Source organism: Balaenoptera musculus, chromosome X (assembly GCF_009873245.2).
Source record: "Balaenoptera musculus isolate JJ_BM4_2016_0621 chromosome X, mBalMus1.pri.v3, whole genome shotgun sequence".
In the NCBI taxonomy this organism is placed as follows: Eukaryota; Metazoa; Chordata; class Mammalia; order Artiodactyla; family Balaenopteridae; genus Balaenoptera; species Balaenoptera musculus.
Window position 1 is genome coordinate 109391937 of NC_045806.1, and position 27472 is coordinate 109419408.

Genomic DNA, 27472 nt, shown 5'->3' on the forward strand with positions numbered 1-27472 from the left:
AATGGGGATGGGACATTCCAGCTGTTCCTGGCTAGTAGACTAGAGGCAGCTTTTCCAATTTAGAGAATGACACTAAAATTGCTACCACTTCTTAAAAAGTTGCTAAAGTCTAACTTAAATGAACGGATGTAGAGGAAAGTACGGTGAACAAGAAGTATGAAGACTTGGGAGAAACTTGACTTCTAGTGTCAGCTCTGTCACTAAGTTTACTGTGTGATCTTGAATAAGTCACTTCCTTTTTCTGGATGTTAGTTTCCTCACCTGTGAGATGAGGTGGTTGGACTCCATAATCCCTAAAGGGTCTTTCACCTCTCACATTTTATGATCCTGTAATTCCTGGTGGGTTTTTTCTCCTGACATTTACTTGCAAGGGCCATTCTGCCATCCACACAATTTAAGTTTTCATTAAATCACAGATGGTCTTAAATAAAATCTCCCCCTTGAAGAGGGGAAAAGAACAGGATGTTTGTGCTGAAATGGCTCATGTCAGGTATGACCTTTTTAATTCAGAGCAGCTCTCTAGTGGTTCATTAACTCACCCCAAGGGCAGCACAGCAAGCAAGTACTATTACAAAAGGCCCCAACTGTGCAGCCAGAGAGAGCTGCCCTATTACCTAGTGAAAACAAAGTGGTTTCCTCTTTGTGCCCACAGTGGTCAATTTTCAGATCAGGAACATATGATTCTATCACTGAAGGAATCCTGGCCAACTCACAGAAACCCTGTGCCAAGTCTAATACTTGCTTTGAGGACTAAGCTAGAGTCCTTTCCACAGGAAGTAATGGAATTACTTCTAAATAATTGATAACTGTGGCTCTCTTTCCCAGATAATTAAAAATGTTTAGAAAATATAATATTCTAAGCCCAGTTCTGCATAATGCTTTACATTTTACAACACATGCCAATCAATTTATTTTCTCATTTACATTTTCCTAACAACCCACTAAGGTGGGGAAAATAGGTATTATTATCCCCATTTACTAGATAAGGAAACTAGGGCTCAGAGAAGTTAAGGACATGTCCCAGGTCTCATAATAAGTGTCAGAGATGACAGTAGAACCCACATCTTGACTGGTTCAGTTAATTCACCAGTACACTTTTCAACTGTCCCGTTATACTAATTTAGGTGTTGTCAGGAGTGCAAGTTAAAGATAAGAGATTTTAGTACTGTGTCTAGATATTGCAAAGTATTTTTATACTCGTTTGAAGACTTGTGGCATAGGTTTAATTTCTCATAGTGGGAAGAGTGGCTAGGAGAACTCTCTCAGAAAATATTCAATACATATTACACAATGAATTCGATTGATTATTATATATCTACTAGAGTCAAAGCAAATATTTATTGAACATCTATAAAACTGACCCTGTGCAAGGTGATATGGAGATACACAAAAATATAAAACATGATTTCTGACTTCAAAGAGAGTCATAAACACTAAATAGTGTATAATAAAGTGCTAAGTGTTGGAGTTGCAACAAGTGCCATAGGGGCATGGGAGGGGAGAAGTTGGTGAGGAAAGCCTTCTTGGAACAAATGGAATTTAAACGATGGGTACAATTTCATCGGCAGAGAGGAGGAAGAGGTTAAAGCTCAAGTGAAAGGTGTGGGAAGGGAACAGCATGAGCTAAACCAAAGGGGCAGGCATACATGAGATTGGACATCTGTGAGAATACTGATCTGAGTGGAGAGCAGTGCGGGAGTGTCTGGTAAAGCTACAGTTCATCCTAAGTGTTCAGGCAGAGGGTTGTCTGCCTTTCACAGCATTCTATCCACTCATGAATAAAATGGCATCGAAGGGGGCTTCCCTGGTGGCGCAGTGGTTGAGAATCTGCCTGCCGATGCAGGGGACACGGGTTCGAGCCCTGGTCTGGGAAGATCCCACATGCTGCAGAGCGACTGGGCCCGTGGGCCACAATTACTGAGCCTGCGCGTCTGGAGCCTGTGCTCCGCAACAAGAGAGGCCACGATAGTGAGAGGCCGCGCACCGTGATGAAGAGTGGCCCCCGCTTGCCGCAACTAGAGAAAGCCCTCGCACAGAAACAACACAGCCAAAAAAAAAAAAAAAAGACTTAAAAAAAATGGCATCGAAGGTAGACACAATGATGGTTAAGAGCTTTAGCTCTGGAGTCAGACTTGGATCTGAGTTCCAGAATTACCGCTTACTTGCTGTATTACCTTGGGTTAATTAATTAACCTCTTGGAGCTTAGTCTCCTTCTCTGTAAGATGGGGCTGCAATATGGATAAATTAAAAAGCGTTTTTGGTCCAAACACTTGTTTTAATTTTTTATTCAAATTTTGATTTAAAAACCATGATGACCATGGTAGTGGGGACAGAGTAGGAGATGGTACTGAATAGGAAAGTTAAGATCAGATCCTGCAGGAGCTTCATGGTTGGTTTGAGAAGATTGCCCTGAGAGGAATACATATGCCTTCTGACTAAGGAGAAGGAGCCAGAGGAATCAGTGCAAGGGCACTCAGCCAACTGCTGGCAAAAGTGTTCAAGCTTGCAGACTGCTCATCCTTACCTCCATTCACTCATCCATTTGACACTCTGGACTCTTCTCATTTTTTCTAATGAGCATTTCTTAAAGGTATGGTATTCTGGGCACAGTTGCCATCCCTCATATACTTTCTGATAGAAGGGAATTTTGGATCCTAATTTTGTCCTGGAGGCCCTGGGTTATAATTACTTTCTAATAAGGGGTCAGGGACATCTAAGCAAAGGGTCAGATTCACTGAGGAGTAGTCTGAGAAACTCTAGGGAAGTAAATTCCTGGCTTGAGTGAAGCAGGAGGAAATAACAGGTGCCAACAAAGATAAGCAATAGAATCCCAGAAAAGAGCAACTGTTACCTGAGCCTGGAAGGTCATGAATGTGGAGCACATTTGCAAAATAGGAGCCCAGGGACATAGCTGTAATTACCAACCAATGAGCCTCCCCTTAGTACCAGGAAAACAGATGGATACACTAATTAAAGGGGGATAGAGAGGGAGAGACAGAGAACAATGTAATATTTAACATGAGGAACTCAAGAGAGTCAAACTAGCTTTGTTTCTGATAAAGAAAATTAGCCTTTTGATTCCAGATAGCTCTAACCACTGCCTCCTCCCCCCAGAAACCTATGCCAAGTTAAGTGCTTTCACATAATCATATATAATTTTCCTTGGTCCAGGGTGTACTGCAGTGTTGCCTTTGAAGTAAAAGAAAGCTTGAGAAGCTACCCTTATGACCACATGGACCATCTTTCTTATGCTTTTCTCCCCTTTCTTTCTCAAAGGGAGGGGAAACAAATTTTTTTAAATGACAGCTTGCTGAGCTTGTTGGCTATCATTGTAAAAGAATGGTTTATTAAACAGATGATGTATAAGCACTTAAGAAAGTAAGTGGTGACCAGAGACTCCAGTGTGAGAACATGTCTGGTTAAGTAAAGATATTTTTTTCTTTGAAAAGGATACTAGGATGACAGCTTTACAGCAAATCCTTCAGAGTTGCCTTATAAAAAAGATGAATAAATATGGATCAGATGATAATTTAGTTATAGCTGTATTCCTAGCTGGTTGAAGAGTTGTACTCAAAGAGTAGTGATGAATGGATTGATAACAGTTTGGAAGGCGGCCTCTAATAGTTGCTACAGGGCTCTCTACTTGCCCATGTCCCGTTCAATATTTTAATATATGATTTTTTGATGAAGTTGTAACAGGCTTGCTTGTTACAACTGTAGATAAGATAAAGCTTGGGAGTAAACATACTTGATTATAGAACTGAGTTTCAAAAACAGTTGTCACCACCATTTATTGAGTATCTTCTAGGCACTATTGTATAGAAGCTATCCTGTTAAAATCTTAAAGCCACAGAAAACTAAGGCTCAGAGATGTTTTAAGTAGCTTGTCCAAAGCTACACAGCTAGTAAGTGGCATTGTTAGTATTTAAACCTGAATCTGTCTGCTATTAAAGCTCATGCTCTTTCTCATACACTATACTGCCAGCCACTACTCTATATTGTCTTGACAAGCTAGAGTAGAATGTGATCTCTCCTGAAGATAGGACAGAACTGAGCAGAGGCTGAAAGCTCTGGGAAACAAGAAAGAATCAGACCATGTGATTTACTATGGCTTTCATGAAGGATCAGAGTGGTGCTAAGGTGATGGTGAAAACCAGCACTTGGACTAATAAATTGCTGAGAATATTCTGAGCAAGAAGACAGTGAAATGTCACTATTTCCTGGCTTTGTTATTATATCTATCTTTATTTATGTGAGGAAAAGTGGCTGGAATGACAAATCCAGAATTATGAAAGTGGAATGTAACATAGGAAAAAATGGAGGGTAGCCATAGAAGAACAGAATGGAGGAAATATGACTTCACTGTAACTCACATTACAAAGATCTAGGGGATTAGTTTCCAACTGAATATGAGATAACAATATGAAGTAGCTCCCAGAAAAGCAGATGTAACTCAGGCTGTATTAATAGAAGCCTAATTAAGTGGACTCTAGAGGCTGAGAAATAACAGACACACTGTTTTCTGCTCTGGCCGCTGTGTTCTGCTGTGATGGGCAGGTAATAAGAGCAATACTGAAATATCACCACAGGGAAGCGACTGGGGTGAAGTGTTTGGAAACCAAACCATCTCTTATGAGGTGCATTTTGAAGTAACTAGAATATTTAGCTTAGTGAGGAGAAAACTTGAGAGCACTGAGCTGTATTCAAATATTTAGAGGACCATAGCAGCTTAAGGTTTGATACAAGAAAAACATTTGTAATAATTAGAGTGGTCCCACTACAAAGTGATAATAATAGTTAACCTTTAGGTACCCAGCACTATGGTCTACCGCTGACATGTCATCTCATGGGATCCCCACAAGAACCCATGAGGTCCATGGAGAAGGGACTGGCTGCATTTTAAAGCAGTGATCTTAATATCATTTGGAATATTTAAACACAAGCTAGATGAATGCCTGTCAGGAATGTGTCATATGTGATTCTGTATTGAGGTGGTAGGGTAGGGAATAGGAGTTGAATTAGATGACTGTGTGAGGCTTTGTCTAATCTAAGACTCAGTAAAATTTCTACTTTACCTGTTTTCAACTTTATAACATTAAACATTATAATCTGGTGGTCCAAATATAGCATTTTGAATTCTTCATAAGATTGTTGCTATGTGTCTGTGTGTATATGAACACACACACATACACTCATATACAATAAAAAAAATCATACACCTACCAGGGTTTAAGGAGAAAGATAGCAGCTGGATATGTGGAGGCTTCAAATAATTTGGAATCCTAACAATACTCAATCTATTAATTAAGCCCATGCAATAAAGTGAGAAAATATGATGTGCTGCATTTATGATGGGCAGGAGTTAAAATATACATCACGCTTTCAAAAACAGACACTGAGAAAAATTTAGAAAATATAAATTTCAAAAGGATTTCCTCTCAATTACTGCATCACAGGATGATTCTCTTGCTCTGTCTTTGTGGAGCACAGACATAATAATAATTTATAGACCCCTAACTTCGACTTTGTGTCCATCACTGTGCTAGAGGATTTCAGTGTATTACCTTATTTAATCTTTGCAACAATCTGACAAAGTTGGAACGGAGATATTACTTCTGTTTTAAAGCTGAGGAAACAGAGTCTCAAAGAGAAGCAAATAATCCATGATCACACAGTTAGGATATGGCAGTGCCAGGATTTGAACCCAAGTATTTTTGACTTCATATTGTCTACTATGCTAAATCAGTATCTTCCTTCCCTTTTCTTTCCTCTGTTAATTCAGAGCTCTTAAAAAGTGTAAAGTATAGCACAAATGGTAATGGCTATCATTGATAAACAACTATAACATCCAACATCTAGATTCACATGATCCCTGCCTTGAAAAAAATTTACATTAAAACAGAAAGCTTGGGGACTTCCCTGGTGGCGCAGTGGTTAAGAATCCGCCTGCCAATGCAGGGAACATGGGTTCGAGCCATGGTCCAGGAAGATTCCACATGCCACGGAGCAACTAAGCCTGTGCACCACAACTACTGAGCCTGTGTTCTACAGCCCGCGAGTCACAACTACTGAGCCCTCGTGCCACAGCTACTGAAGCCCGTGAGCCTAGAGCCCAGTGCTCTGCAGTGGGAGAGGCCACTGCAATGAGGAGCCCATGCACCGCAACGAAGAGTAGCCCCCGCTCACCGCAACTAGAGAAAAGCCCGTGTGCAGCAACGAAGACCCAACGCAGCCAAAAATAAATAAATAAATAAATAAATTAAAAAAAAAACAAAACAGAAAGCTTGGTACTTTAGCACAGATGGGGAGAAATTTGGGGACTCCTGGCCTGTTCTATAGGCTTGATTTAAAGATAAGAAGAATGCACTTGAACTATTGGAGGAAGAAGTTATAGTAAAATGTGCTCCTCTATTTTCTGCAATCTAGATTCTAAATTGCTGAGAGATGAGAAACATGAAAGACCAAACAGTCCATGTGATATCACTTATTGCTTATCCACTATATGCAGAACGCTGCAGTGGCTACTGTATGAAGATCCAGAGGAAGAAGAAGGACCGAGTTCCCTCCACGGGTGAGCTCCCAGTTGAAAGGTGCCATTAATGAAGGTTCTAAAGCAGTGCAGTGAATTTCCTGATCAGTCTAAGATCTACTGTTGCAAAGGTAGTCATCTATTTGATGGAGCTTAATGCTCATCCTCCCTCCTGCATTATTCTAAATGAATTAAGTTTAGAGAAAGTCCTGAGTTCAACTGGTTCTTAAGTAAGGATTTAAAGAGTAGAGACAAAAGATGGCAATGAAGTACTAAAGACTGCCAGGAAAGAAGATTTGGTTGGTCAGCTCCAACTTTAAGCCCCTTTTCAGAACCTGTCATTTGTTCTCCACAGCCTATGATGAATTATAACCCCTGAATTAAACAGATCACAAGTTCTCACTTCCGAGAAGGTGTCAGTGGTGTGAAGAGAAATTGGTACTGTGACAATTCAAGCAGTTGGTGAAAGGCCAGTGCATTTCCCAGCTTACACATTCCTCTTAAGCTTCCCATTAATGAGAGTCAACGGGCTTGCCAGCAGACACTGTTTGTACTCACCATTTTTCCCATCCAGACAGGACACTCCAGGAACAATTACAAAATCATGAATTTGAGCCACATCCGTCGTCTGACATGGCTTTATTTCCCTAGTGGACTAAAGTGTAACTGCTTCACTGCCAGTACAAGAGTTCTCATAAACTCACAGCCTCATCTTTCTCTATATTGGGACCTTGCTTTTTGTCTTCTCTTATGTTTTAGTTAAGATGTCCTCCTTGTTTTAGGTGCTGAGGATAGTAATATAACAGCTGCAAACCAGTGCTTGGTGTCTACCAGAGGCCAGATTTATTCCTGCCTTAATTAGCAGTGCTTTTAAACATCCCCGCCATCATCTCCAACTTGATATGAATCTGAGATCCACATTTCCCTCCAAGAAGGATTTCCCATTGCCAAAACTGCCTACCACAAGGGAAAGAACAGTTAAGCTGGTCTCCCAGCAGGAAGAAATCCAGCTAGCAGAGGAGGAATTTAAAAGCGAGACTAGGGGCTTCCCTGGTGGCGCAGTGGTTGAGAATCTGCCTGCTAATGCAGGGGACACGGGTTCGAGCCCTGGTCTGGGAAGATCCCACATGCCGCGGAGCGGCTGGGCCCGTGAGCCACAACTACTGAGCCTGCGCGTCTGGAGCCTGTGCTCCGCAACAAGAGAGGCCGCGATAGTGAGAGGCCCGCGCACCGCGATGAAGAGTGGCCCCCACTTGCCGCAACTAGAGAAAGCCCTCGCACGAACCGAAGACCCAACACAGCCAAAAAATAAAATAAATAAATAAATAAAGTAGCTATAAAAGCGAGACTAGGGTCTATTCAAGGAAGAATGGGGAAGATGATTACATGTTGCCCCTTATCCCCAGTCCCAAACCAAGCTGGATGGTTGTGTCCATGAGGGGCAGGCACTGGCACAGCCAGAATGAGGGCCCCTATGAGGGTCTTCTCTCTTCATCACAGTGGGACAGCTGTGTGCAAGCCAGAGATGGGTAAACATCTGGAGGCTAGGAGGCCAGCTAAAAGGCTATTCAAGTGTGACATAGGCTGGTGACAATGAAAATATAACAAGAGTGCTATACATGCTTATCTCCCACTCATATATTAACAGGAATATGAAGGAGACTGGTGCCATGGGGTTGATCAAAGTTGTTTGATGATGGCAGCTAGTACCATCAAACTCAAGCTTTTAAGTTTGGGTGGAAGGGTGATTTGAGGCATTTTCCTTGGCCAGGGAGGCAGGGAAGTCAAGTTATGAAAAATATCCGTGAATCACAACTTAAACAATTATTCCAAATGAAGCCCTTGTAAGTTACATGTGGTCTTCGATTGTACTCTCCTAGCAGACAGGAGACAAGTCTACCAAGTTTCTATTTTTTTTCCAATACACCTAAGACAGCAATTAGCACTTAGCAGAAAGTTTGAATTCCCCTAAACCTATTTATATAGGCAATGGCCTTTCAAATGAAAAAGGCTGAAACATAAAGGAAATTGGAATCAATTCCTGGCTTAATACCAAGAGCTTCAACTTATTTTCAGAATTTAATTCCTATGTTCAATTTTGTAATAGTCCATGCAGATAAAAGGAGCCCAAGTGCCCCCTGATTTCAGCAGAATATCGATCACTATCTCCATGAATTTACTTTGGAGTTTCACCCCTCGAGTGACTCCAGATACTATATAGAGATGACCTGTTTTAAGACACAAAGCAGCTCCGAGCTGTGGGCCTGGTGCCTCTGAAGCAGGGCTTTTCAAAGAGCTTCTCTGCTGATCAAGCTCTTTGCACACTGCAATTAGGCTCAACAAGCAGACGAATGGTTCCCCATCCTACGTGTCTTCCAATAATAGAGATTTGCAGCAATGTGTACCAGACTTGGAGTATTACTCAGATCTACCAAGTCCCCAGTTTGGGGAAGTGGCTCTGATAGAGTTTGGAATCTTCACTGTCTTTGGACAGATGTATTTATTCAACATGTGGAGGCCTGTGGACAATTCAGATTCTAACTCAGGCTGTAGCCTCTATTTAAGAAGGCCTGCAGACAATGACCAAAGATTAGAAGCAAATGTGAAGTGATGTAGTTAGAGGAAAATGCTCATTAGGCTCTTGTTTCTCCCAAAGTTGTGAAAATTCAGAATAACAACAACAAAGGGCACTGCTGGTGCTGCAAAGGCAGAGTGCATATTAAGTACATCACTACACATCTGGTGGGTACTCCATACATCCCAGTTTTCAAAGGAAACTGGACCGGGAATCAAGAGGCCATAATTCTATTGAGTCACTTCTTTCTGAGCTAATAATAAGAACTAACATATTAAGCATCTATTATGTGCCAGATACTGTGGGAAGCACATTACTCCTTACTTACATTATCTCATTTATTTCTTCACAACCACTCTATAAGTCGGGACGATAGTCTCCCCCATTTTTCATGAAGCACAGAGAGGTCAAACATTTGCTGAATGTAACACAGGATACACAGAGCCCAGGTTAGCCTGAGGCCTAACCTCTTTGTCTCACTGCTTGTCTTTGACCCTAAACTCCCTACTTACTAGGCTACAGTATTTACTATACTATATTGCCACTCTTCCTTCATTTCCTTGATTATAAGTGGGACTTAAGGACTGCCTGCCTAATTCTAAAAATCCAGTAATTACATAAAGAGTGAGAAGAAAAAAGATATCTTTTTTTTCCAGGTAAGTGTGGATACAGTTCCAGTAGACAGCATTCCAACTTAGATCTTAAATCACATGCTGTGTGATTTTTCTCCTGCAAACGTTAGGTGCCTGATGCTCTGGAGGACTGACTTTGCTGTTCATCTCTCTATAGCGTGAGTGGCCTCCACAAAGCAGGCTGGGGGACTTTCCAGGAGACCAGACCACTTCTGTCCCCTGTACTCCATCTTAGCAAAGCACAAACCATGCAGACACCCTCTCACTCTCTAGTTCCCTCAGGTCAAGTGGCAAATGTCCAGTGGTTCTAGGAGGAAGGCTAAGCTGGTTCTTAGCATCTAGCTCATAAGTTTCTCCTGGGCAGGAACTGGGCTGACTAAAATCACCTGAGATTTGGTAGCGACAAAAAGGCCACCTATGGAGCCCACCTTATTTATCTGCACATTGTTTATATAGTTGGGGGCAGCAAATATCAGATGCCAGTCATAATGAAGAAAAAGCCAGAAGTCCCTTGAAGACACTTAAGGTGAAATGCTTATAGGAAGAAGAGAAGTTTCCCCTAGATTTTTCATTTAGAAAAACGAAAATAATGTTAAACTCTTTGGAGCTGCAGCTGAATATTAAATAGAAACATCTTAGAGAAACTTGCCTGAGAGCTATATGAATTCTAAACTATGAAAACAAGACACTCAATAGAAAACTGTAATAGAGAAAAGTGATAAGTCTGCTTTATCAAAGAAACAAAACATTTTCCTCCAGGGAGGAAGGAAGCATGATGGGAAATCTGCAAACAATGGACTTCTGAGAGATTGCATGTGTTTGCTTAGAAAAAAAAGTTAACAACAACCCAAACCCTACAGTATTGACAAAGAACAAGTGCTCACAGTATTGACATGGGACAAGTATTCTCCTACCTAATAGCACATGGGCCCTGGGATGTTTCCAAAACGCAGAGAAGTTCAGACTCCATCTCCTTCCCAGCATGATTTGAACCTTCCCACAAATCTCTACCATGTTGCAGGCACCTTGTGAAAATTCCTCCCTGTTGTCCTCTATGTAAGGCTAAACAATGAAGGGCATATGTGGTGGTGATGGTGGGGAGAGTTGGGGTGAGGCATGAAAGGGTGCCTCTGTGTATTCTGCAATTTGCTTTTCTGCCCATATTTTTGTCTGTCTGTCTCTTTGTCATATGTCTGTTTTTCTGTTTTTTGGTTCTGTCTCTGTCTCCCTGTTTCTCTGTTAGTCTCCCAGTCTGTCCATGTCTCTTTCTCTCTTCCTGTCTACCCTTGTCTGTCTTGATGCTCTCTCTGTCTGTCTACCTTCTTGCTTCCTGTCTCTGTATATCTCTCTCTCTCAGGTTCTGTCTGTCTGTTGATATGTCTTTGTTGGCCTGCAGCTCTGACTGTCGGTCTCCATCCTGCATTCTTTCTCAATCTCTCTCTCTTCTCTCGCTCTCTCATCCCTCCCTCCCTGTGTCTGTCTGCATCTCACTTTGCCTCTTGATTGGTCTATTTCTGGTTTTGCCTGCCTGCCTTCTATTCTGTCTCTGTCTGTCTCTTACCAATGACCCCTGACCATCTCTTTCTATTCTTTTTCTCTCTTTGTTTGAATACGTCTCTGTTTCATCGCTCATGTCTGGTTCTCAGTCTGTCTGTTTGTCTTTTGGTGTGACTGTGGTGCTGTATGGCTGCCTTCCTGTCCCTTTGTCAGTCTCTCTGCCACTCTGTGCCTCTTTCTTTCTGTTCATTTGCTTCTTTGTCTCTGTTTCTCTGTCTCTGTCAATTCTTTGTCATTCTATCTCTGTATATGTCTCTTTTTGCTTCTCTTTGTCAGTTTCTTTCTATACCTGTCTGTCTGTCTGTGCTCTGGCCATCTATGCAATCTGTCAGCCTGTCTCTCCATTAGTCTGCTTCTGTCTGCTTGTTTCTTTGATGGTTTGCATGTATTTATATCAGTTTGAACTTCTGTCTGTCTCTTTGTCAAGCTGACTGTTTTTCTCTCTTTTCTTTCTCTCTCTTCCTCCCTCTGTATCTGACTCTCTGCCTCTTTTTGCTGCTGTTTCTCTCTCCGTAGGTCTCTCTGTCTTGCTGTTTCTCTCTCAGCTTCTGTATTTCTTGTCTTTTGGTCTATCACAAACTGTCTCTGTCAGTCTCCCTCTGTCTGTCTCTCTGCCTGTCTGTCTCTGTCAGTCTCTTCTCTATCTCTGCTTGTCTGTTACTCTCTCTCCCTTCCCAATAGTCTGTCTTTCTGTCTTATGGTCTGTCTCTTGGTCTATTCTTTCTCTCTGTCTCTACTAGTTTTCTTTTATCTCTCTCCTTCTCTCTGTGTCCGTTTCCCTCTTCCTGTGTCCTATGTTGTGTATCTCCCCACATTAGTCCTCTGTCTGCATTCTCCTCTCCTGTGTCTACCTGTACTCTTTATCTCCCTGTCTTTAGACTCTATTTGTGCTCCTCTGTTTCTGCCATTATCTCACTCCATCTGTCCGTCTCCCTCTCTCTGCCTGCCTGCCTGTCTGTGTATCTATCTGTTATCTGACTGTCTGTCTGTGTTTACCTTTCCCTCTAGCAGTCTGTCTGTCTGCCTGATTCTCTCTCAGGCTATCTTCCATCTCTCTTTCTGTCACCTTGTCTGTGTCTGTCTTCCTCTTTGTCTACTTCTCTCTTTCTTAGTCTCATTTTTTTTCTTCTCTCTCTGTCTCTTTCTCTCCCTCTTTTTATTGAGGTGAGATTCACATAACATAAAAATTAACCATTTTAAAGTAAACAGTTCAGTAGCATTTAACACATTCATAATGTTGTACAACCACCACCTCTATCTAGTCCCCAAATATTTGCATCACCCCAAAAGGAGAGCCAGTACTCATTAAGCAGTCACTCCCCATTTCCCCCTCCCTAGGCCCTGGCAACCACCAATCTGCTTTCTGTCTCTACAGATTTCTTATTCTGGATATTACATGTAAATGGAATCATATAATCTGTGAAATTGTGAGTCTGGCTTTTTTTTTTTTTTTTTAAAGAAATTCACGTTCTTTTATTTATTTATTTATGACTGTGTTGAGTCTTCGCCTCCGCGCGAGGGCCTTCTCCAGTTGCGGCAAGTGGGGACCACTCTTCATCGCGGCGCGCGGGCCTCTCACCATCGCGGCCTCTCCTGTTGCAGAGCACAGGCTCCAGACGCGCAGGCTCAGCAATTGTGGCTCACGGGCCCAGCCGCTCCGTGGCATGTGGGATCTTCCCAGACCAGGGCTCGAACCCGTGTCCCCTGCATTGGCAGGCGGACTCTCAACCACGGCGCCACCAGGGAAGCCCATGAGTCTGGCTTTTTACATTTAGCATAATGTTTTCTAGGTTCATCCACATTGTAGCATGTATCAGTATTTCATTTATTTTTTCCCCTTCTTTTTTCCCTTTTCTTTTATTGAAACTTAATTTCTTTAGAGAAGTTTAAGGTTCACAGCAAAAATGATAGGAAGATACAGAGACTTCCCATATAGTCCCTGCCCTCATACACATATAGCTTCCCCCATTATCAACATCCCCCATCAGAATTGTATAACCAGAGTGGTAAAATTTGGTACAATTGATGACCCTACATTGACACATCATAATCATCCAAAGTCCACAGTTTACATTAGGGTTCACTCTTGGTGTTGTACATTCTATAGGTTTGGAGAAATGTAGAATGACATGTTTCCAACATTATGGTATCATACAGAGTGTTTTCACTGCTGTAAAAATCTCTGTGCTCTGCCTATTCATCTCTCCCTCCCAACCCCTGGCAACCACTGATCTTTTTTACTATCCCCATAGTTCTGCCTTTTCCAGAATGTCATATAGTTGGCATCATTCAGTATGTAGCCTTTTCTGATTTGCTTCTTTCACTTAGTAATATGCATGTAAGATTCCTCCATGTCTTTTCATGGCTTGATAGCTCATTTCTTTTTGGTGCTGAATAATATTCCACTGTCTGGATGTACCACAGTTTATTTATCCGTTCACCTAATGAAGGACATTGTCGTTGCTTCCCAGTTATGGCAACTATGAATAAAACTGCTATAAACTTCTAATTTGTTGTTAGGACTGAGTGTTGAATTCCAAGCTCCTTAGATGCAGAACTGAACACTGGAAGTCCTATTTTATTTCTTTTTTATGGCTGAATAATATTCCATTGTAGAGATATATCACAATTTGTTTATCCATTCATGTACTGATGGACATTTGGGCTGTTTCTACCTGTTGATTATTGTGAATATTGCTGTTATGAACATGCATGCACATATATATATTTGAGTACCTATTTTCAGTTCTCTTGGGTATATATACTTGGAGTATATACTTAGGATATATACTTGGGTATGTACTTAAGAGTAAAATTATAATATTAGATCAATGGTAATTCTATGTTTAGATTTTTGAGGAACCGCCAAACTTCCACAGCAGCCGAACCATTTTACATCCTTATCAGCAAGTGGGACTAGGAGGGTCCCAATTTCCCACATCTTCAAAAACAGTTGATATTTTCTGTTTCTTAGATTCCAGCCACCCTAGTGGATGAGAAGTGGTGTCTTGTAGTTTGGATTTGCATTTCCCTAACGACTAATGATGTTGAGTTTCCTTTCACATACTTAGTGGCCATTTGTATATCTTCTTTGGAGAAATGTCTGTTCAAGTCCTTAACCCATTTTTTGATTGAGTTGTCTTTTTGTTGTTGAGTTGTAAGAATTCTTTATATGTTTTGCATGCTACACCCTTACCAGATATCTGGTTTGCAAATTTTGCAAATCTTTCCTCCCAGTCTGTTTTTCTGTTTCTTTCTTTTTCTCTCTTTTGATTTTCATACTTTTACAATTGAGAAATAATTGACATATAACATTAAATTTGTTTCAGGCATATGACATAATGATTCGATATTTGTATATATTGTGAAACGATTACTGCAATAAGTCTAGTTAACATCCATCTCTTTTTCTCTCTTTTTATTTCCCTCTGTTTCCTTCTGACAGATTGAGTCTTTCTGTCCAATTGCTTGTTTCTGACTACTTACTTTCCTATTGGTCTTTTCGTATCAGTGTGTCTCTGTCATGTCTCTATTTGTTTGTTCTTTCTCCCCCTCCCTCCCCCTCCCTCTCTGTTTCCTCTCCCTTTCTCCCCCTTCTCTCTCTTTTTCAGTTTCTCTCTGGAGCTCTGTCTTCCTGTCAGTCCCCATATCTGTCACTGACTCCTTTCTCACTATTTTTCTCTCCCCCCAGCCATCTCTCAGTCTGTCTAACTGTCTCTCTATCTGTGCATTTAGTTGGCTCACTTTCTCTCTTTCTCTCCACTTTTCATCTGGCTCCGTGTCTTTCTGATCTCTGTCGGTTTGTCTCTCTGTCAGTTGGTTGATCACTCTCTCTTTCCCTGTCTCTTCTGGTGTGTCTCTGTCCCTCCGTATCTCTCTCTCTGTGTTGGCCTTTACCTCTGTCTCTGTCTCCCTGAGTGTGTGTGTGTCCCAGTATGTCTCTCAATCAGTCTCTCTGTATCTCTGTCTCTGGCATGTTCATTCTAGCTCTCCTGACTGTTTTTCTCTTTCTGGATCTGCCTCTCCATCTCTCTGCACCAGTTTCTTTTGGTCTCTTTCTGTTTCTCTCTCCTTGTTTGTTTCTCTCCACCTTTCTATCTCTCTGCCTGTCAGCCTCTGAGTCTGTCTCTCATTCCGTCTCTCCATTTAACTCCCCATCTCTTGCTCACTATCTCTCTCTCCTGCTTCTCCAACATAACTCTGTCTGACCGACTGTTTCTCTGTCTCTCTATTTGTTTCTCTCTCTCACTACCTTTCTGTCTGCTTTTTTGTTTTTCTGTCTCTTGTAGTGTCTTTTACTCTCTATGTTGGTCTAACTCTGGCTCTGTGTGCACCTCCCTCTCTTCTCTCTCTGCCTATTGCTCCTTCTCCTTCACTCACTCTGTATGTTCTCTCCGCTTCTCTCTGTCTTCCTGTCTCTAGCTCTGCTTCCCCTTCTCTCTACAACTCCTCTGCCCCAGTATTGTGTCAGACTCCTAGGCTCTTTCTTTAATGAGAGTGACTCTCTTCCTTTCTCTCTCTGTGTCCATTTCATTCTCTCTTTTTTCTTTGTGACTCTCTTCCTCCATCAGTTTTGGTCTCACTTTCTGGCTTCCTCTAGTTCTTTAGCTCTCTCTGTTTCTGAGTCTCTCTTTATCTCTGTACCCCTTTCTCTCTCTCTCTCTTTTAGACTCTCTCCCTTATTCTGTCTTTTGCATTTGCTTCAGTCTGTCTCCATCTCTCTCTCCCTGTTCCTCACTGCTATCTTTGGTCCTCTTTCCTTTCTTTTTCTGGCTCCCTATCTTGTCTTCCAATTTGTCTGCCTCTCTGTGTCTATCTGCCCATCTCTCTTGATATGCTTCCATTTTCTATATTTGTCATTGATCTCTATCCCTTTATCTATCTGTGTTTCCCTCTGTCTCTCTTTTTTTCCATCTGCCTGTCTCTGTCTCTTTTTCTTCATCTGCCCTTCCTTATCTGCCCATCCTGCCTCTGTCCAACTATCTGTCTATCTCTCCCTGGCCATCTACCTGTTCTTCTCTGCCTCTCCTTTGAAACTGCTATGGAGATTGATGTTAATGACACTAGTCTTTTATAAAAGCTGAACTGTAAATCTCTTCCCAACCTCTACCAGTTGAACACATGCATCTCAGAGAAAAGACTTTCAGTCTCTGGCTTGACAAAAATGCACGGATTATACTGACTTTCTGAAATATAAGTCTAATATGTCAACTGGGTAACTTTAAAACACAAGTATACACTAACTGTGATGGCTTTCAGCATTGTTACTTATTTGTTCATTATTGAAAAATACAACAAAATCTATGTACTCAAAGCATGTCTTGTCAACCCTTCACTGGTCTTATATCTTAAGTAAGCTTCCAGAAGTCAAGGAAGTTAAGAAACTATTATAATTGGAACAGGAGTTAAGGAACAGACCACATAAAATATAGACCGGAACAGATTTTCCTTGAAAATTATATTTTCACTGAAACATAGAGCAATCCAGAATTCAGCAGAATGTATTACATCAGAACAACCACTTGATTTTTGCCTGACAATCTAGTTTGGTAATCTTATCATCCAAGCCCCTATAATAAGGAAATCTTTAGAGGCATTAGAGGAACAATGTCATTAAACCTCTCTGTGTCTCACTTTCTTTGTCTATAAAATGGAGCTTATGATAATAAATGATGTCAGAGGGTTGTTATGAGGAATAAATTAGTAATCCATGTAAAGGTCTTAGAATAGTGCCTGGCATAGTAGGAACTCAAAAAATGTTAGCTATTATTACTTCTATTGTTATTATTGCAATTGTTGTCACTGAAATTGTTATATAAACATCTAAACAGCAGGTCTACTCTTCAGGCAGTTTCCTTATCTAAAAAATGAAGCTATACCTCTAAGATCATTTATGGTTCTACGGTTCTAGAATTCCATGTGTCTCTGAGTACAAAGCACATGGGGTCATGTTTGTATCAGGCTCCATGACACAATTTTCATTCTCAAAAGTTTGTCACATCTGTAAGTTACCAAGGAAATAAAAAAAGCCATGAGGATAAACTGTTGATTTTCAAACATTTCTAAATCCAATCTGATAGCTGCAAACCTCTGCTTTCTCATTGACTTATTTACCTCTCACAGGATCACAACAGAAAACATAAATTCAGGAACAACTTTCATTCTCATTCTTTCTCCAATGCTGCCCATATCAGACAGTTGGGGTAGTTGACATTTCCACAAAGAGATGAGGACTTGGATCCCGTATTAGCTAGAGTGCCATACTTTTCAATAGGGATGTGCACTTTGCTTCAAATTACTATCTGTGGATGCTGTACTTTTCCTGGGAACGGTGTTCATGGATATGGTATCTTTCTTGGGAATGCTGTCTATGCATGTTCTACCCTCCCTAGGAATGCTGTCCATGGATGTTGTACTTTGCCTCAGAATACTGTCCGTGGATAGTGTACTTTCTTTGGATGCAATTTGTGGCAAAGTCATCTCCCACATTGAGGGACTCTCAAACACTGTTCAACCTTGATTTCCTCTTTGAAGCTCCTTGTCCTGTGTAGCTTCTGAAGGAGAACTGTATTAGTGTATACTAGTGTTTTACATTTCTGGAATTTTGGGTTTGTAACTTGACTATTGGCAAGCTCATTAATACTTTCTCCAGACTGAGTGAACCTCATGCTTAAAACTGTGTTCAATGAATATAATTTGGCCTATTGTTCCCATTTTCTGGATGGAGAGCTGGGGGTAGGGACCTATGGGGGAAAACCAAGAACATCAATCAGCAAATTGACTTCAGACCTGAGAAAACAGCCCGTGGCATAGAATTTCTAACTTATTAGCTAGGCAAATCAATTGGCAATGGTTACCCTCTGAAAAAGATGAAAACTGTGGAAGCACAAAGCATATTTATTCATGCAAAAGGCATTACTTCCAAATATCTTGGCATAATGTACCCTGCCTGCACTGTGGTAAATGAATCTTCACCTTTAGAGGCACAAATCTGATTTACCCACTCTTCTATTTTCTTTGTCTTCAAGATTTGTTTGGAATGAAAATGGCAAATTCCCTGTAGGTATGTAGCAACATTCATCTATCCTTAACACCTGTCTTGTCCCTGCTCCCTTAATCTTGCCAGCTTTAGCATGCCTGTGCTCATTCATACACATGCTTGCTCCCTCACAAACTCATGCTCTTCACCCCTGCAGTCATATAGAATGCATTTTGTCCAAGCTGTACAGGTGAAAGAACAAGGTCATGTAATAAGGAATATTGACCTTGGGGGGCAGATCCATATAATTTACACAAAATATTTCCAGGGTCCATCCTGTTTAGTTCCTACAAATTCACCTTTTCTGCAGCAAAGCTAGATAGGCAGTAAAAAAATAACCTGTCATGGAGGAGATTGGTTCAAGATGGCGGAGTAGAAGGACGTGCACTCACTCCCTCTTGTGAGAGCACCGGAATCACAACTAACTGCTGAACAATCATCGACAGGAAGACACTGGAACTCACCAAAAAATATACTCCACATCCAAAGACAAAGGATAAGGTGCAATGAGATGGTAGGAGGGGTGCAATCACAATAAAATCAAATCCCATAACTGCTGGGTGGGTGACTCACAAACTGGAGAACACTTATATCACATAAGTCCACCCACTGGAGTGAAGGTTCTGAGCCCCATGTCAGTTCCCAACCTGGGGGTCTGGCAACGGAAGGAGGAATTCCCAGAGAATCAGACTTTGAAGGCTAGCAGGATTTGATTGCAGGACTTCAGCAGGTTTGGGGGAAACAGAGACTCCACTTTGGAGGGCACACACAAAGTAGTGTGTGCATCAGGACCCAGGGGGAAGGAGCAGTGACCCCATGGGAGACAGAACCAGACCTACCTGCTAGAGATGGAGGGTCTCCTGCAGAGGCAGGGGGTGGCTGTGGCACACCATGGGGACAAGGACACTAGCAGCAGAAGTTCTGGGAAGTACTCCTTGGCGTGAGCCCTCCTGAGGTCTGCCATTAGCCCAACCAAATGGCCTATAGGCTCCAGTGGCTGGGTCGCCTCAGGCCAAACAACCAACAGGAAGGGAACTCAGCCCCACCCATGAGCAGACCAACGGACTAAAGTTTTACTGAGCTCTACCCACCAGACCAACACCCAGCTCTACCCACCACCAGGAAGCATGCACAAGCCTCTTAGATAGCCTCATCCATAAGAGGGCAGTGCCTCCCATCAGGAAGCATGCACAAGCCTCTTAGATAGCCTCATCCATAAGAGGGCAGACAGCAGAAGCAAGAAGAACTACAATCCTGCAGCCTGTGGAACAAAAACCACATTCACAGTAAGACAGACAAAATGAAAAGGCAGAGGACTATGTAACAAATGAAGGAACAAGATAAAACCCCAGAAAAACAACTAAATGAAGTGGAGATAGGCAACCTTCCAGGAAAAGAATTCAGAATAATGATAGTAAAGATGATCCAGGACTTCAGAAAAAGAATGGAGGCAAAGATCGAGAAGATGCAAGAAATGTTTAACAAAGACATAGAAGAATTAAAGAACAAATACCTAGAAGAATTAAAGAACAAACAAACAGAGATGAACAATATAACTGAAATGAAAACTACACTAGAAGGAATCAATAGCAGAATAACTGAGGCAGAAGAACGGATAAGTGACCTGGAAGACAGAATGGTGGAATTCACTGCTGCAGAACAGAATAAAGAAAACAAGAATGAAAAGAAATGAAGACAGCCTAAGAGACCTCTGGGACAACATTAAACACAACAACGTTCGCATTATAGGAGTCCCAGAAGGAGAAGAGAGAGTGAAAGGACCCGAGAAAATATTTGAAGAGATTATAGTCGAAAACTTCCCTAGCATGGGAAAGGAAATAGCCACCCAAGTCCAGGAAGTGCAGAAAGTCCCAGGCAGGATAAACCCAAGGAGAAACACGCCGTGACACATAGTAATCAAATTGACAAAAAATTAAAGACAAAGAAAAATTATTAAAAGCAGCAAGGGAAAAATGACAAATAACATAAAAGAGAACTCCCATAAGGTTAACAGTTCATTTCTCAGCAGAAACTCTACAAGCCAAGAAGGGAGTGGCACGATATATTTAAAGTGATGAAAGGGAAGAACCGACAACTAAGACTACTCTACCCGGCAAGGATCTCATTCAGATTCAACAGAGAAATCAAAAGCTTTACAGACAAGCAAAAGCTAGCAGAATTCAGAAACACCAAATCAGCTCAACAACAAATGCTAAAGGAACTTCTCTAAGTGGGAAACAAAAGAAAAGAAAAGGACCTACAAAAACAAACCCAAAACAATCAAGAAAATGGTAATAGGAACATACATATTGGTAATTACCTTAAATGTTAATGGATTAAATGCTCCAACCAAAATACACAGGCTGGCTGAATGGATACAAAAACAGCACCCATATATATGCTGTCTACAAGAGACCCACTTCAGACCTAGGGACCCATACAGACTGAAAGTGCGGGGATGGAAAAAGATATTCCAGGCAAATGGAAATCAAAAGAAAGCTGGAGTAGCAATACTCATATCAGATAAAATAGACTTTAAAATAAAGAATGTTACAAGAGACAAGGAAGGACACTACATAATGATCAAGGGATCAATCCAAGAAGAAGATATAACAATTATAAATATACATGAACCAGACATAGGAGCACCTCAATATATAAGGCAAATGCTAACAGCTATAAAAGAGGAAATCGACAGTAACACAATGATAGTGGGGGATTTTAACACCTCATTTACACCAATGGACAGATCATCCAGACATAAAATTAATAAGGAAACACAGGCTTTAAATGACACAATAGACCAGATAGATTTAATTGATATTTATAGGACATTCCATCTAAAAGTAGCAGATTACACTTTTGTCTCAAGTGCACACAGAACATTCTCCAGGATAGACCACATCTTGGGTCACAAATCAAGACCTGGTAAATTTAAGAAAATTGAAATCATATCAAGCATCTTTTCCAACCATAACACTATGACATTAGAAATAAATTACAGGGAAAAAAACATAAAAAACACAAACACATGGAGGCTAAACAATACATTACTAAATAACCAAGAGATCATTGAAGAAATCAAAGAGGAAATCAAAAATTACCTACAGACAAATAAAAACAAAGACACGATGATCCAAAACCTATGGGATGCAGCAAAAGCAGTTCTACGTGGGAAGTTTATAGCAATAGAATCCTACCTCAAGAAACAAGAAAAATCAAATAAACAATCTAACCTTACAGCTAAAGGAACTAGAGAAAGAAGAACAAACAAAACCCAAAGTTAGTACAAGGAAAGAAATCATAAAGATCAGAGTAAAAATAAATGAAATAGAATCAAAGAAAACAATAGCAAAGATCAATAAAACTAAAAGCTGGTTCTTTGAGTAGATAAGCAAAATTGATAAACTTTTAGCCAGAGTCATCAAGAAAAAGAGGAAGAGGACTCAAATCAATAAAATTAGAAATGAAAAAGGAGAAGTTACAATGGACACTGCAGAAATACAAAGCATCATAAGAGACTACTACAAGCAACTGTATGCCAATAAAATGGACAACCTGGAAGAAATGGACAAATTCTTAGAAAGGTATAACATTCCAAGACTGAACCAGGAAGAGATAGAAAATATGAACAGACCAATCACAAGTAATGAAATTGAAACTGTGATTAAAAATCTTCCAACAAACGAAAGTTCAGGACCAGATGTCTTCACAGGTGAATTCTGCCAAACATTTAGAGAAGAGCTAATACCCATCCTTCTCAAACTCTTCCAAAAAATTGCAGAGGAAGGAACACACCCAAATTCATTCTACGAGGCCACCATCACCCTGATACCAAAACCAGACAAAGATACTACAAAAAAAAGAAAATTACAGACCAATATCACTGCTGAATATAGATGCGAAAATCCTCAACAAAATACTAGCAAACAGAATCCAACAACACATTAAAAGGATCATACACCACGATCAAGTGGGACTTATCCCAGAGATGCAAGGATTCTTCAATATATGCAAATCAATCAGTGTGACACACCATATTAACAAATTGAAGGAGAAAAACCATATGATCATCTCAATAGATGCAGAAAAAGCTTTTGACAAATTCAACACCCATTTACGATAAAAACGCTCCAGAAAGTGGGCATAGAGGGAATCTACCTCAACATAATAAAGGCCATATATGATAATCCCACAAAAAACATCATTCTCAATGGTGAACAACTGAAATCATTTCCTCTAAGGTCAGGAAAAATACAAGGATGTCCACTCTCGCCACTATTATTCAACATAGTTTTGGAAGTCCTAGTCACAGAAATTGGAGAAGAAAAAGAAATAAAAGGAATACAAATTGGAAAAGAAGAGGTAAAGATGTCACTGTTTGCAGATAACATGATACTATACATATATAATCCTAAAGATGCCACTAGAAAACTACTAGAGCTAATCAGTGAATTTGGTAAAGTAGCAGGATACAAAATTAATGCACAGAAATATCTTGCATTCCGATACACTAACGAAGAAAGGTCAGAAAGAGAAATTAAGGAAACAATCACATTCACCATTGCAACAAAAAGAATAAAATGCCTAGGAATAAACCTACCTAAGGAGGTAAAAGACCTGTACTGAGAAAACTATAAGACAATGATGAAAGAAATCAAAGATGACACAAACAGATGGAGAGATATACCATGTTCTTGGATTGGAAGAATCAATAATGTGAAAATGACTATTCTACCCAAAGCAATATACAGATTCAACGCAATCCCTATCAAATTATCAATGGCATTTTTTTACAGAACTAGAGCAAAAAATCTTAAAATTTGTATGGAGACACAAACTGGTGGGATGAATTGGGAGACTGGGATTGACATATATGACTAATATGTATAAAATAGATAACTAATAAGAATCTGCTGTATAAATAAAATAAAATTAAAAAAAAAACCTATTGTGGATGAATTATTTGTCCATGCTTTAAGATGGCCAGAGAGGAAAGGGTGAAGAGGTCACCAAGTCAAAAACAGCTCTCTTTCAATTTTTTTTTTGTTTGTTTAACATCTTTATTGGAGTATAATTGCTTTACAATGGTGTGTTAGTTTCTGCTTTATAACAAAGTGAATCAGTTATACATATACATATATCCCCATATCTCTTCCCTCCTGTGTCTCCCTCCCTCCCACCCTCCCTATCCCACCCCTCTAGGTGGTCACAAAGCACCCAGCTGATCTCCCTGTGCTATGCGGCTGCTTCCCACTAGCTATCTATTTTACATTTGGTAGTGTATATATGTCCATGCCACTCTCTCACTTTGTCCCAGCTAACCCTTCCCCCTCTCCGTATCCTCATGTCCATTCTCTAGTAGGTCTGTGTCTTTATTCCCATCTTGCCCCTAGGTTCTTCATGACCATTTTTTTTTTAGATTCCATATATATGTGTTAGCATACGGTATTTGTTTTTCTCTTTCTGACTTACTTCACTCTGTATGACAGATTCTAGGTCCATCCACCTCACTACAGATAACTCAATTTCATTTCTATTTATGGCTGAGTAATATTCCATTGTATATATGTGCCACATCTTCTTTATCCATTCATCTGTCGATGGACATTTAGGTTGCTTCCATGTCCTGGCTATTGTAAATAGAGCTGCAATGAACATTGGGGTGCATGTGTCTTTTTGAATTATGGTTTTCTCAGGGTATATGCCCAGTAGTGGGATTGCTGGGTCGTATGGTAGTTCTATTTTTAGTTTTTTAAAGAACCTCCATACTGTTCTCCATAGTGGCTGTATCAATTTACATTCCCACCAACAGTGCAAGAGGGTTCCCTTTTCCCCACACCCTCTTCTGCATTTATTGTTTGTAGAGGGCCACAAATTCTTGTCTTGGAAGAAAACTAACCAAGAGTGGCCAAAGAAATCTGAATGACTTGAACACCTGCTCCATAGGGAAGGAGATAGAATTACTGGGCTGCTGCTAATTTGCAAAAATAACTCCTGAGCTCTCCTGGAAGTGAAAGCACCCTGATCCTTTCAAAGAACAGTTGCGAGAAATGGTGTGAGTATGACTGTTGTGGGTAGGGCAGGGTGCAGAGAGATAGAATTCAGAATTGCAGAGCTATCCTCGAAGTTCTGATGCTTTAGAACTTCCCCACTGGGTCTAAACTTCAAAGTTTGCATGGGGAGTGGGAAGGGTAAGCTGGGACGAAGTGAGAGAGTGGCATGGACATATATACACTACCAAATGTAAAATAGATAGCTAGTGGGAAGCAGCCGCATAGCGCAGGGAGATCAGCTGGGTGCTTAGTGACCACCTAGAGGGGTGGGATAGGGAGGATGGGAGGGAGACACAAGAGGGAGGAGATATGGGGATATATGTATATGTATAGATGACTCACTTTGTTATAAAGCAGAAACTAACACACCATTGTTAAGCAATTATACTCCAATAAAGATGTTAAAAAATAGAATAAGTAAAAATAAAAACCAAAAAAAAAAAACTTCAAAGTTTGGATGGAGGTGAGAGGGTAGGTTAGAGAGGGCAAAAATGATCAGTGTGATATCCATAGTCATTTTTTTAAGCTGACCTATACTCTTAAGAAACTTTTAAATTGCATACACAAATGAAATTGTACCCTCAGCATGAAGCTCTATGAGGTCTAATTATCAGAGCAAATGTTTACTGAATTAATTTAAAAACTACAATACCAACACTGACTATTTCATAATCTAGGGGAAGCATTTTCTTCTCAAGCCATGTTCAGTGTGCAATGGGAAGCCAATTATCAACCCAGAACATTTCTCAGTGAAAAATGTGTCATTCTTTAAGACACTTACGGCTTAAGCAGGCTTAAGGCCCCTATCTCATCGTTTTCTCTTATTTCTACCATCTAAATACCCATCAATCCAAGCCAAGATTATTTTCACCATTTCATAGCTTAAAGGTGTCAATGACACGTGGACAAAGAACATTTTGGCAAGAGACAAAGCATAATTTTTACTTACTTGAATGCTCATACCAGCTTTTTCTGAAAACAGAGTATAATAATGGGGCTCCTGAGAGAAAAATACAGTAAACAGGCACTGTTACTGATTAAATGAGGGTGAATTCAGTTTTATTGTTTTTAAGCAAGCTCAGTAATTCTAACTAAAAACTAACCAATATGGTCCCTTTAGAATTCCCAGGGATGTGTTTTTCATCAATACAAGAGAATACTTTCTATTTACCAGATGTAGGCACCTTGTGGATGAGAGCCTTGTTCATCTTTCATCTTATTCATCTTTCAGTTTCTAGCAGTTTCTGCTAGAAAGTAGCATTTTCATCTACCCTTCCATCCAATATCACCTGACACACAGTAGGCATCCAATAAATGTTTGCTGAATAAATATATTAGCATATTATTTGTTTGTAATTGTTTACTGCTCAGAATGCTTTTAAACTGGCTGTATAAATAGGCTAAATACTATCCTGACATTTTTAAAACTTTGATTATCAGAACTTTCTATTTCTTAGATACAACTAATCTTTATAGTCCTAAAGAATATGGATAGGAATTTAAGAGATTTTTTTGGTGTGCCAGAAGAAGTTCCATTTCCCTTTATAGACACCAGACAGAACTTTTCCAGACCTCCTTCTGTGTAACCAAACACTTTCAAGTAGCAACCAAACATCCCAAAGTGCCTAAGCTGGCTGAATGTCATAGCAGAAGACAGCTGGGGACATGATGTTGAGAATGACCAGTGTTTACACGATATTTACATACCAGATTCCACAGCTTTAAGACAGGTGTGTCCTGCTACCCTATTTTTTTTCCCTCAAAGAGCACCTGGATCCTGTCTGGAAAACAGATCAAGAACTGCACTGCCAATCACTATAGGTGGGATGGCTAAATTTTCTGACTCTATAATTGGAAAAGCATGATTTGACATATGGACTTCTACTTTTGAGGACAATGGGATAGAACATGTAACACTGGGGCTGCTCTAAAAAATCCAAAATATGTGGTTTTTCCATACTCAAAGGAATGACAAGAAAATCAAGAGGGACATAACTTTATAAAATAAATTCGATATGAAAGAACACAGCATAAACAATGTTAAAATACATGGGAAAACATTCACAACACATTTAACAGAAAAATGATTAATTTCCATGACATAAAAAGAACCCTTACAAGTCCAAAATTTAAAGATAAATAATCGCAGAAAAATGGGCAAAGGATATCACAAGTGATATATAAAAGAAACATAAAGGATTAGTAAACATTTGAAAAAGATGCTCAAACTCACTATTTATTAAAGGAATGCAAGTTAAAGCAATAAGGGGCTACAATTCATCACTTGTCTAATGGGCAAAAAGTCATAGGATTAAAGGTATTGTGTGCTGGCAAGAAGACAAAGAATGGCCCTCTCAACACTGGATGTGTTGACTTGGTGAGGCCTTTGTAGAAGTCATCATGGTATTGGCCATCAAAATGTACAAAGCCCTTAACACTTCAACTCTGCAATCCTACTTCTTAGACTCTATTCTAGAGTAACACTTGCTCACATGTACAGGCTAGCATGCTCATGGATGTCCTTTGCAGCATTTTTGTGGCAGCCAAAAGATAGGAATAATCTAAATATTTATCAACAAGAGGATCCCAGTAGTAAATTTCCCAATCTCTAACATGGTCTACCAGGCAGTTATTAAAAAAAGAGAGAGCAAGTCAGGGCAGAAATTATCCTTGGAGGGGAAGTAAGTGTCTACAAAAGGGCACCAGGGTCTTCTGGGGTGCCAGAAATGGTCTATGCCTTGTCTTAGGTGCTGGTTACATAAGTGTGTTGTTTGTGAAAGTTCATTGGTGTACACGTAAGGTTTTGCACTTTTATGCACATCAATAAAATATGTTTTTCAAAAAATTAACAAACTAAAAAACAGATTTGGGAGACCCCATGCTTTAGTGGAAAGAGAACTATACTAGGAAGAAGGAGTTCTGAGCTCTAGCTCCTTTCTGCCCAAACTAGTTTGGGACTTTGGGCAAGTCACTTGGGCTGAATTGCAGTTGACTCAATTCAAGGTAGGGATAATTTTATTCTGCTGAAAGATAGGGAACTGGGCCCAATGATTTCCATATCTTTTTCATTTTTAGGTTTTATG

At 40.2% G+C, this 27472-nt stretch overlaps 1 protein-coding gene across 5 annotated transcripts in view; it reads right to left on the reverse strand.

The window, feature by feature from the left end:
• Window positions 1–27472, reverse strand: part of ENOX2 (ecto-NOX disulfide-thiol exchanger 2) — a 262533-nt gene that overhangs the window by 104384 nt on the left and 130677 nt on the right. Inside the window, exon 4 of one of the 5 annotated variants that reach the window (XM_036840858.1) lies at window positions 25339–25389. The exons of the other annotated variants lie outside the window; for them this stretch is intronic. The gene's annotated coding sequence lies outside the window, so the exon portion shown is untranslated. The remainder of the gene's footprint in view (window positions 1–25338; window positions 25390–27472) is intronic. 5 annotated transcript variants of the gene reach the window in all.